Here is an 11,538-nt window from a genome sequence, read left to right as displayed (position 1 = left end):
ATATAGAAAAAAATTACAGAATTTGAAAAATCACTATTTCGCAATCTCTGCATTAATAATTATCTTGCAGAAGGGATGCCAAAGGTACAAACATTGGGTAAAAGATTGTTGGGGAACAACATATTTATAGATGCTTAAAGTATCTTCCCCCCAGCTACTTTATTTCTTACAAAAAGAAAATTTGATCTTTACAATGGAGAGATCTGGTAGACGCCACATTAACCACGTGATCAAATTTAACATCACTGGTATCGAAACTGACATGACGGACTCCTGATATTAGTTAGTTCTCAGGGCCACACATCACCTATGCAGTAATGTTCAACCAGAATTTAACCATGAGAAAATAACCTGGCGAATTTAAATTGAGGTATGTATTACAAAATAACTGGCCTAACTGGTCCCAAAAAAAAAGTCAGCAGAGGCTGGATTTTCAAAATATGTTAGCAAAGGATATTATTAGGACAATGAGAGATGTAAATATGGACTGTATATAAGGTACAGGTATGTCATAATTAATTTCCTTGGGTGTATAATCGTGCTATAATTATGCCAGAGATTATCTTTGTTCTTGAAATATCCATGCTTTAGAATTCAGGGGTAATATGTCATGATTTCTCTAACTTATTCTCAAATGATTCAACCAAGAAAAACATGTGTATGTATGTGTGTGTGCATATGAGAAGGAGAAAGAGTAAAAGAGAGAAAGAAACTGGCAAAAGTCAACCATTTGAATATCTAGTTAAGAATTCTACTACATCTGCAGCTTTTCTATAAGTTTGAAATTTTCCAAAATAAAAACTTGGGGGAAACGCTTCATTCTGGCCTTTGAGGCCTGCATGATCAGGCCCTGAACACCTTTCTGGCCTCGTCCCCACCTCACCATCTGCTCTGCAGGCTGCTGCCACATTGGCCTCATTCCTCACAGTACCATGTTCATTACTCCCTGCCTCAGGGCCTTTCCACATACTTTTCCATCTGCATGGAATGTGGAACCATCCCCCAGCCTCATCTAACAAGTCCTTTGCATCCTTCAATATGCAACGTAACTACCACTTCCTCCAGGAAGCCTTCCTGACTGACTAGGTCGTCCTATAATGATGAATTTGTAATATCCTGTATTTTCACTTTGAAGAATTAAAAAAAAAAAGACTTTCTGATTTGCTAGACACTGAAAATAAATACTGTCTAATACCTGGCATACATATTAGGCACTTAGTATGTATTTGTAGCATGGACGAATGAATACATGACCAGATGAATGATGAGGAAGATCAGTGTTATTTCTGCCCCCAAAGAGTTTAAAATCCACACAGGATATGCTTTTCTGTGAAAGTAGACTCACAGATCACCACTAAACCATTCCACTCAAGGTTGACGTTGTTTCATCCACTACTATGAATGTATTTTATTAGGCACTGGGGATAGGGGATTTTAACAGTAACAAGGTTCGGCCCTATCACGAATTCCCCCAATGGAGACTCGAAGCCTTCCACTCTCTCCTCCTCATTCATCAAGAATACGCAAGCACACGTGCACACCACATAGGAGGCTACTGTTATGTTTCTCCTGAAATAGGTTACATGGCAACGTGGCCACCCACTTGTTTTCCCTTCATCATTGTTACTATGTTGTTTCATATATTAAAAAGAATATGAGGGCTGGGCACAGTAGCTCCCACCTGTAATCCCAATGCTTTGGGAGCCTGAGGTGGGAGGATCACTTGAGGCCAGGCGTCCAAGGCCAGCCTTGGCAACATAGGAAGACCCTGTCTCTATTTAATAAAATGATTATGTTATAAATCAAAATCATATAATACGCAACAGTCCATCACCCAACCCAAGGATACCTTGCAGCCATCCTCATGCTCCTCCTCACTGAAGCCCTCTGTGTTTCCAAATTAGAGCTCTCTTTTCTTTCATCTATACATAAGCAGGTAAACTGTTTTACATACATAAGATCATTTCTTATAAGCTGGTTTTTGTTCCGTTTTTTAAAATTTGCCTCTTCTACCCCATACCCCAAGATACATTAACATCTAGATCTTTCCATTTCTTTCCCCATGTTTGTATGACCATGGGAAAATACACAGTCATACATGTGCATGTGCGCTTGCATTTCCCTACCGCACTGCTCTTCTGTGCTTTCCACGACTCCCTCACTGTCTTCATCCTCTGCACTCTCATGCTTTTTCTCCTTCTCCATCTTCTCCTCCCAGCCTTATCTCCAGTAAGCCAGTAGCACCCCCTGGTGCAGCCTGACCCCAATATAGCGCTCAACCAAGTTGCTGATACCCTGATCCCAGTCTTCGTTTCCTGACAGAGGGGATTCTCAACAAACTCTTGTTTCTTTGTTTATTCAATTTTAAAAGTGTTTCCCTTGAAGATACACATGTTCTCTAAGCACAAATACAAAAAGCATGTAGCCAAATCAGTAAGACTACAGTTTAAAAGAATGCTGTGCTCTCTGGGTGGAGAGACAGGTATCCTGGAAAGTCGAGAAGGGCAAGAACGTTCATAAATATAGACCATCCACAGAAGGGAACTGCCTCTAATTTTCTGCGGGCAGAAGTGTAAATATGCAGCCAAGAGCGCTCTTCGGTTTGAACTGCTGAAGCTGGGAGAAAGTAAGCAACTTTGCTTAGCAGAGACAAACAAAAACAAAGCATCAAAGTCCACAACACGTAACATGACTGCAAGAAAGTGACAGAGAAGTATAAAACCAACGTCATGCTAGAAAGAGTTGTGTTTTAATTTTTAAGGAATTACATCATAAATGTTCTTTTAAGTTTGTCAGTAAACAATAACCAGTGGTACTCGCTGGTAAGGGGACAGAAAAAAAGCTGGAACCTGCAAGGGGCCCAGTATTTTCTCAGCAGTTATACAAATTTGTTCAAAACACTGCGACAGGATCTCATTCTGTTGCCCAGGCTGGAGTGCAGTAGCACGTTCATAGCTCACTGTAACCATGAACTCCTGGGCTCGAGAGAGCCTCCTGGGTCAGCCTCCCAAGTAGCTGGGACTACACGTGCGCATCATCACACCTGGCTAATTTTTTTATTTTTGTAGAAATAGGGTCTTGATATACTGACTAGACTGGTCTCAAACTCCTGGCCTCCAGTGATCCTCCCACCTTGGCCTCCCAAAGTGCCAAGATTACAGGCATGAGCCACAGCACGTGGCCTAAAATGTAACTTTAAATTAAAATTACACAATTATAAGTCTTTAATATTAAATTTTAATTTAAGTTAGGACACTTAATATTTATAGCAGGCCTCCAGAGACAGGTGTTCACATCCCCTTGCCTTTTTTTTTTTTTTTTTTTTTCCCCACTTCCCGGTATGGAAATGAAAGCACAGAGGGGGTAACATTCCCAAGGTCACACAGCTCATGAGTGGCAGAACTGGGACACAGATAGAAAGCAGAAGCTGTAAAGAAGAAAAGCTGCCCATGCATGGAATCATACACCACACAGGAAGAACAAAAGGAAAACACACTATTGTAAGAACAAGAACAGAGAAAACCGAAAACAACACGTGGAAGTTCACATAAGACAGGAAAAGCAAATTTTAAAACTTTCTTCAATTTTATGAGGCAAAATTATGCACAGGAAGTCATGTGTCCTGTCTCCTTCCCTCCCCCTTATGTGGCTTCACGCGTCTCCCTCACCCCAGCTCCCTCATCCTGCCATAAGATAGCAGCAAAGTAAACACAAACACGAATTTCGTTCCGGATCTACATTTCAATCCAAGGCCCTCTACTAAGATAAACGTTTTCACAGAACATATAACATGGCCATAAAAGTTCAAACTCATAATAATACAGGACTGTGTGTGATTACATAAAATATGCAAATAGGTCAACCAAGGGTACAAACCCCTAGCTGAAGTGCATTTTCCCAGAGTGAGACATAGAACTTTCATATGCCTTAGATCCATTATTATAAAAAGTTAAGAATGATGGCCTTAGAGGTAAGTGGTATTGTATCTTGCAAAAAGAATCAATTAGTTAAGTACTAGTTTGAAAGGAAGGTAAAGATCTAGGTTTATAACCTGACTGATGCTTAATAGTCTTCTAAGTGGTTTCCCCTGGTTCTAGGGCCAGAAAATTCACCACACATCTGCACAGGGTCTCTGTTGGCAAGCTCTGCCTCCCTAGAGCAGAATGAGGCAATTCTTCCACCAGATGACCTTTCAGGTATTTACAAAGAGCTATATGCTCTCTTCCTCCCAAAACCTATTCTACTCCTTGTCAAAGAACTCAGATTCTCCCAACTATAGGATTAGCTTTTGAAAACTCCCACCATCCAAACAGCTTTCCTCTAAGTACATGCACCAGGGAACCTGAATTCCCTCCTAAACAAGGTGCCCAGAGCTATGCCAATACTTCAGTTCTAACTGCATCATCTAGAGTCACAAGAAAGCATGTCTTCCATTCTCTTAGTTATACTTCTAACCACTCATTCTAAGAATGACCTCCTCATGGACATATAAATCACCCTCTAGTTCCACATCAATTAAAACATCAAAGTACCATATAAGTTGTCCTAAACTCCACTCACTCAATCCGAGACATTTGTAACTGGCTTTAGCAACCACGCGTGGGATCATAAAAACATACTACTCAAACATCATCTTGCTGATCTCAATGCATCATTCTATCCTTTTAAAACTTGTGGAGCCCATCCTTAACTTTTCATCGAAAATATCTGCAATCCATTCTTGTTTCCATACTATCGTCGAAAAGCTAAGAGTTCCTTCTACACTATCGTTCATTGATAATTCACTGCTAAATCACTCATTGGTGTCATTCATTGACACCAATGTTAGCAGAACACAGCAGGGAACAAAACAGCAGCCCCTGGTGCCAAAAGGATGTGACCCCACAATGCTTCCACAATGCTCATCTAATCACTCCTCACGCACCCCTCTGCCCACCAGTCCCTGCAGCCACTGTATGTGCCCCCATCTTGTCCACAAGAGCATCATAAGAAACTCTGTCAATCATGATGCTGAAACGTTAGCAATTATAATGTTGTCTCTCATGAAAAATAAAGAAAATGAAAGTGAAGACAGACAAGAAAATGAGGCTGAAGTACCATGACCAGTCCTACACAGTAACCTACAATTGCATAAGGGCCACTGTTTATTTTTCATAGTACTCATAACTCACCAACTATCAAGGCCTTAAAAAACCTAACATGGGCTCAGCATCAGGGCTGCTAGCATGAAGCCAGAGCATCACATGCTCTCCTTGCTCAAAAACAAAATTGTCTCTGCCCATCTTTCATAATCAGGAACATGTTCAGCTCTCCTGAGCTCACAATCTCTGGTAATGGTTTGTGAATACACATATATTTCTTTCTTTCTTTTTTTTTTTTTTTTTTTTTGGTGCAGGGGCATGGGGCCAGATGTGGTGGGGGGAGGTGGAGACAGAATCTCACTCTATCACCCAGGCTGGAGTGCAGTGGTACGATCTCAGCTCCCTGTAACCTCCGCCTCCCAGGCTCAAGCCTCAGCCTCCCGAGTAGCTGGGATTACAAGCACACGCCACCACGCCCAGCTAATGTTTGCATTTTAGTAGAGACGGGGTTTCACCATGGTGGCCAGGCTGACCTCAGGTCATCCATCCACCTTGGCCTCCCAAAGTGCTGGGATTACAGGCATGAGCGACTGGGCCTGGCCAAATGCACATACATTTCTAAATCATGAAATCGTGAAGTGAAATGATAGCATCTACACACTCATGTAGAATTTCTTCATCCATTTTAGGCTTTGATTTCCAGTGACCCATGTTTTTTTTGTCCAATACAGCATGAAAGGCATTCCTGAATGAAGGGAAACTCACTGGATCCACCACGGTGCCATCCAAGAATATCACCCTGAGTGATCCAGCCAAATGACAGGCTAAAGTGACACTTCTCAGCTTGACATTCAAGGTCCAATGAGCACAGGGCCTATATGTTTCCAGATGTAATCCCCTTTACTCTTCTACTTAAAGTACATTTGCCCTGTAAAATCGTCCTCCTGCCCAACAGCTCCATGCTCTAAGCATCAAAGTCCAGCTCAAAGGCCACTTCCTTCATGAAACCTTTCCTAAATTCTCTCCTCTCCTCCCTTCCCCACCAAAAAGGTAGAGGTGGAACTAGATATTTTCTCTGTGTCCTGAATCCACCGTTCTTTCCTTTTGGAATGGTCATACCATGCTTTTTCATCACAGCCATGTCCATCTAAAATAGTTAAGTGTGTCTTTTTATTACAGTTATATGTGACTCATTATTGTCATTACATGTGTCTTATTCCCTTTATGAAATTATAAGCTCACTAGGCTGAAGGTTAATAGCACAGGCACTTCTGTTTCCTATGTAATTTCTGGGACAGCACTTTGTACATGGTAGGCACTCCAGATGAGGTAATCTCATCCTAACTTCAGCTCAGAAAGGTGAGATGTTCACTACAATGTGAGTCCCTTTTTTTTTTTTTTCAGTCTTTCAAGATGAAAATTGTAAAGCCACCCTTCCCAAGTGAGCAACATCCTCCTAAGAGGGCTATATCAGAATATCCAAGTAAGAGTAGACAGAAAAGTATATTCTGATCATCAGTTTGATTTATATTTGTCATAATACTTTACTTTGAAAATAAACTGAAGAAAATTTGGGGGATTTTTGAGTTATTAAAAGGGCGCATGGGTTTTGAAAGATTGAGAAGTATTGTTGTACAGCTCTCCTTGACTGCCAGGACTGCTGTGTAACGCCTTATCAGTTGTGAATTTTCATATATACATTCAACCACCATGCCTCCGAATGTAAATGCAATTTCATCTGACTTCATAAAACTTTGCCAAAGGAGCTCCAACTACAGATCATGCCATGCAATCAATTATCCTGTAGAACTTTAGGATACAGAAAAATGAACAGAGTATGAACCCAAAATTCAAGAGTAAATGTAACAATGCAAAAAAATTCAAAATCCTAGTTTTCAAATTTTAGTTGGCATCTCTACTGGGTATGTATTTGGTGCCTATAGTGTTTTGCCACAGTTAATAGGACAATTGTATATGTCGTTACATATTTATGTACAAGTCAACGTATTCATCTGAAAGTCTCCTGGTAATAAAACCTCCATGTTTTCTGTAGTTGTAATTACTTAGGAATATGCAGGTTCTTGGTCTTATTTCATAATGTTGGTTGTTTATTCTCAACAGGCACAATTATAATCTAACACTTGATGCTCTGCAGACTAAATGAACCTTACAAGTACAGTGTCCTTACGATACAGTTAAAAACTGAATTATTCTTTGGGAGATGTTAAAATATATATTCAGGGACTCTGCAGCTATCTATGGTGTCACATAACACAAAGTGTAATAGCTCTCTGGAGCCTGCTTTGCTGTCCTTATCTTATGTACATAATATGGGCAGCATATCACATTTTATTCTAATGTATAAACAGGATGGTGTTCAGAATATCTTTTTTTATTGAGGTAGCAGAGGCTATTTTATTTTTATTTTACCATGAGTAGAAAGAGTAAAAAGAATATATACACAAATGAAATGCTGCTATTTCCCTCTACAGAGGACCAGGAGAGGGGGTAACGGTTTTTCCTAGTTTAGACCAAGGTGATATTTAAACAAAATATTATGTTCATTGGTATTTAAAATCTCCCCCAATCAAAATGCTGCAAGTTTCTCCAAAACAAGTTTCACTCACATTTGCCAACAAAAAGCATTTCAAGCATACCCTTAAAAAAAAAAAAAAGTCCTTTCCAGGGAAGAATTTCACCCAGAAAATAAAGGACATTCATTCCTTGCCGATTGTGCTTAATGTTTATTTTGTTTTGTTTTTGTCTTGGATGACTTTTTTTCCAAAGTGGAACTACTCACATTGCCAATTATAAAAGAAATAAATCGGCCGGGCGCAGTGGCTCATACCTGTAATCTCAGCACTTTGGGAGGCTGAGGCGGGTGAATCACGAGGTCAGGAGTTCGAGACCAGCCTGACAAACATGGTGAAACCCCATCTCTACTAAAAATACAAAAATTAGCTGGGTGTGATGGCACTCACCTGTAATCCCAGCTACTCAGGAGGCTGAGCAAGGAGAATTGCTTGAACCCAGGAGGTGGAGGTTGCAGTGAGCTGAGATTGCGCCATTGCACTCCAGCCTGGGTGACAGAGCGAGACTCCATCTAAAATAAATAAATAATAAATAATAAAAAAATTAAAGAAAAAGAAGAAATGAATCTTCATTAGATATATATAAAAAAAGGTAAAAATGTAGTATTTTCGATTTTTTGTTTTTACACACATGGAATGAGTTCTCTAACCCCAATTTTTCACTGTGCATGTCATATTCTTCCTCCCATATAAATACATGTAGTAAAAACTTTATCATCGAATATTCCCAAGTAATAATCAATTACACTATAACCTATTCGCCAGTTCCCCTTATTGTCAAGAGTTTAGGTTGTCTTCAATTTTTATCTTGTTAAATAACTTTTCACAGAAAATCAGTGAATGCACAACTTTATGGCACCCTTTACTTCCTTCAGATAAATTCCTAAAGGCAGAATCCCTGTGTTAACCGGTATGCACATTTGCATCTTCATCCAGAACTCTGAAGCTCCAACAAGGGTTTTTGTTTCATTTGCAAGTACTTCTCCAGTGCCTAGCAGGGCCTGGCACAGAATGAGTACTCTGGAATTATTTGTTGAATAAATACCTACTACCCTCAAGAGAAAAACATGCCACTCTTCATTCTATCCCTCCATTTCCCCCACTTCCTGCTCCATCCCTTTCCTTGAAAAACTCTTCCTAATTGGAATGACCAGAGCACCTAATTTGAATGACCATCATTCAAACTGGAACATCTTTTGCTTGCTCAGGATGTTATTCTGCTTTTTACTAAAGTATAATTGACATGCAGTTACCACCATTTTTACTGTACAGTTTTGTGAGTTTTAGCCTACAGTCTTGCAACTCCCACTGAGAGGTGACAATGTGCTAGCAGCCCTCACTCTCAGTGCCTCCTCGGCCTGCGGCCTCAGTTTCCACTCTGGCGGTGCTTGAGGCGCCCTTCAGCCCGCCACCGCACCGTGGGAGGCCCTCTCTGAGCTGGCTGAGGCCAGAGCCTCCTCCCTCTGCTTGCAAGGAGGTATGGAGGGAGAGGCGCGGGTGGGAACCGGGGCTGCGCTCGCAGGCCGGTCGAGTTCCGGAGGGCACGGGCACCGGAGCGGGCTGGGCGCACCCCACACACAGAGCCGCCAGCCGGCACCGCTGGCCCAGGGCAGTGAGGGGCTTAGCACCTGGGTCAACAGCTGATGAGGTTGTGCTGGGTCCCCCAGCAGTGCCGGCCCACTGGCGCCACACTCAAGTTCTCGCAGGGCCTTACCTGCCTTCCCCAGGGGCAGAGCTCTGGACCTGCAGCCCGCCATGTCTGAGCGCCTGCCCTGCAGTGGGCTCCCAGGCAGCCTGAGCCTCCTCAACGGGCGCTGCCCCCGGCTCCCTGGCGCCTGGTCTCCTCCACAGTCCAAGGACTGAGGAGTGCAGGCGCCCACCACTCAGGACTGGCAGGCAGCTCCACCTGCAGCCCCGGTGCAGGATCCACTGGGTGAAGCCAACCGGGCTCCTGAACTGGATGGGGGCTTGGAGAACTTTTATATCTAGCCAAGGATGGTATGTGCACCAATCAGCACTCTGTGTCTAGCTCAGGGTTTGTGAATCCACCAATTGGTACACTGTATCTAGCTAACCTAGTGGAGACTTAGAGGACTAGCACTCTGAGACTCTGTGTCTAGCTCAAGGATTGTAAACGCACCAATCAGCAATCTGTCAAACAGACCAATCAGCTCTCTGTAAAATGGACCAATCAGTAGGATGTGGGTGGGGCCAGATAAGAGAATAAAAGCAGGCTGCCCAAGCCAGCCAGCAGCAACCCACTTGGGTCCCCTTCCACAGTGTGGAAGCTTTGTTCTTTCGCTCTTTGCAATAAATCTTGCTGCTGCTCACTCTTTGGGTCCACACTGTTATTATAAGCTATGACACTCGCCGCGAAGGTCTGCAGCTTCACTCCTGAAGCCAGCGAGACCAAGAACCCACCGAGAAGAACGAACAACTCCAGACGCGCTGCCTTTAAGAGCTGTAACACTCACCACGAAGGTCTGCAGCTTCACTCCTGACAGCGAGACCACGAACCCACCAGAAGGAAGAAGCTCCAGACACATCTGAACATCTGAAGGAACAAACTCCGGACACACCATCTTTAAGAACCGTAACACTCACCGCAAGGTCTGCAGCTTCATTCTTGAAGTCAGTGAGACCAAGAACCCACCAATTCCAGACACACCACCACCTCAATTACAGTTCTATCATCTCCAAACATTCCTCCAACCTATGGCAACCAATGATGTGATTTCTGTTCCTCCACAGTTGCTTTTCCAGAATGTCACTTAAATGTAACCACACACAAGTGGGTGGCCACTGGGTCCAGCTTCTTTCCCCCAGCACAGTGCACCTGGGAGTCACCCCGGGCACTGTGTCCATCAGTGGTTTATTCCCTTCTATGGAGGAACAGGAGTCCATGCAGAATGCATCTCCCATGGAAGCCACACGTCTCCTACCATGCTCCCGGACTTCACTCTTGCTTCTCTAAAGAGCCATTCTCCCTGTACATGGTAGCCAGGCGAATATCTTGGCAGGTTAATCAGATCAGGTCATTTTTGGCTACCAAATCCCCACTGGCAGCCTTGCCCTGGCCTGCATGGCCCTGTGAAACTTCCCTCACTCTTGGCTCTAGCCACCTCTGCCTTGCTGTTCACACAGCTGTGCATGCTCCATGCCTGACTCTCCCGCTTCTAACATTTCAGGTCTCGGCCTAAAGGGTCTCTCCTCAGAAGGGCTTTCCTGGATGGTCCTCCTCTACCCTCAGTCACAGCCCTTTGTCATTTCTTTCCCAGTCTTTAACAGCTATTTTATGTGTTTGTTTATTGGTTCATTGTCTTCCTCTCCCAATAGAATGAAAGCTCCATGAAAGTAAGGATGGGTAAGCCCTGCTCACCACAGATCCCAGTGACTAGGCTAGTACTCCATACATTGTAGGCACTCAATAAATTATCTGTTGAATTAATTAGTATGGTGTCATCATAACATCTTTCCTAATTTATTTAGCTTTCTGGGTCATGTCTTGCTAAGAGTATATTAATCACTGAATGTTAGAAGTGAGAAGAAACAGATATTAATTAGTTCAGCCCTCTTGTTTTATAAATGAGGAAACGGCAGTCTTGAGTAACTGTGTGAATTACTCAAAGTCGCACAGGTAGGCGCTGTCACAGCAGGGTGGGGCCTGGCTCCTCAGCCTCAGTCTGCTGCTTATTCCCCGTGACAGACTGCAGCCTCCATGGAACAAGGCCTCCTAGGTTAGGGAGGTGAGAAAAGCAAAGCAACGGCTCTAAGATGGACCTGATTTACTGAGCATCTACTGGCTTAAAACACACAGTGCAAGGAGCAATAGGAAATGAAAGATAAAGAAAAGAAGGGTCTTAATC

At 42.9% G+C, this 11,538-nt stretch overlaps 1 protein-coding gene across 1 annotated transcript in view; it reads right to left on the bottom strand.

Annotated features, from left to right (window-relative positions):
• Window positions 1-11,538, bottom strand: part of MTUS2 (microtubule associated scaffold protein 2) — a 624,304-nt gene that overhangs the window by 425,684 nt on the left and 187,082 nt on the right. The gene's annotated exons all lie outside the window — the stretch shown is intronic.

Source organism: Theropithecus gelada, chromosome 17 (genome assembly GCF_003255815.1).
Source record: "Theropithecus gelada isolate Dixy chromosome 17, Tgel_1.0, whole genome shotgun sequence".
Taxonomy (NCBI): domain Eukaryota; kingdom Metazoa; phylum Chordata; class Mammalia; order Primates; family Cercopithecidae; genus Theropithecus; species Theropithecus gelada.
Note: the sequence above shows the minus strand (reverse complement) of the source record. Positions and strands in the feature narration are given on the sequence as shown.